Source organism: Etheostoma spectabile, chromosome 8, assembly GCF_008692095.1.
Source record: "Etheostoma spectabile isolate EspeVRDwgs_2016 chromosome 8, UIUC_Espe_1.0, whole genome shotgun sequence".
In the NCBI taxonomy this organism is placed as follows: Eukaryota; Metazoa; Chordata; class Actinopteri; order Perciformes; family Percidae; genus Etheostoma; species Etheostoma spectabile.
This window is the reverse complement of record NC_045740.1, coordinates 17,314,332-17,314,900: the sequence shown is the minus strand read 5'-3', so window position 1 is coordinate 17,314,900 and position 569 is coordinate 17,314,332.

Below are 569 nucleotides of genomic sequence, written 5' to 3'. Positions count from 1 at the left end.
AGACAGAGACACTTACATGTAAATACATAAACACACTTTCACTCATATTCAAACAACATCATGTCATCATAAAAACCAGGGTCCTAAATCAATTTAAAAACAGTGGCATACAGACTGCCTTTCTGCAAGGTCCTCTAAAAAGCCTTTAAAAGAATAAAATGAGACCAACTCCTTCAACTGGAGTTCATTCTGAAGCTGATTCCATGCAGATGGGGCTGCAAAATTAAAAGCCTTTTTGCCGAAGTCAGTGCGGGCTTTAGGGACTGTCAACAAAACCAGATCCTGTGAGCGCAGGTGATATGTCCCTAAGTGTTCAGATAAGGAGGAAGAAGTCCTAATACTGCCTTATAAATAAAAAGATGCCAGTGCTTCCAACGCCGGATGGAGATGGAAAACCACCTTATCCGAGAATACAGCAAACAGTGATGAATGAGAGATTTTAAGTTTGTGATGAATCCCAAGGCTCCGTGAAACACAGTGTCCAAAGCATGAAGACACTTGGAGGTTGAATGCATGTGTAAAATATCCCCATAGTCCAAAACAGACAAGAATGTTGCATTTACAAGTTG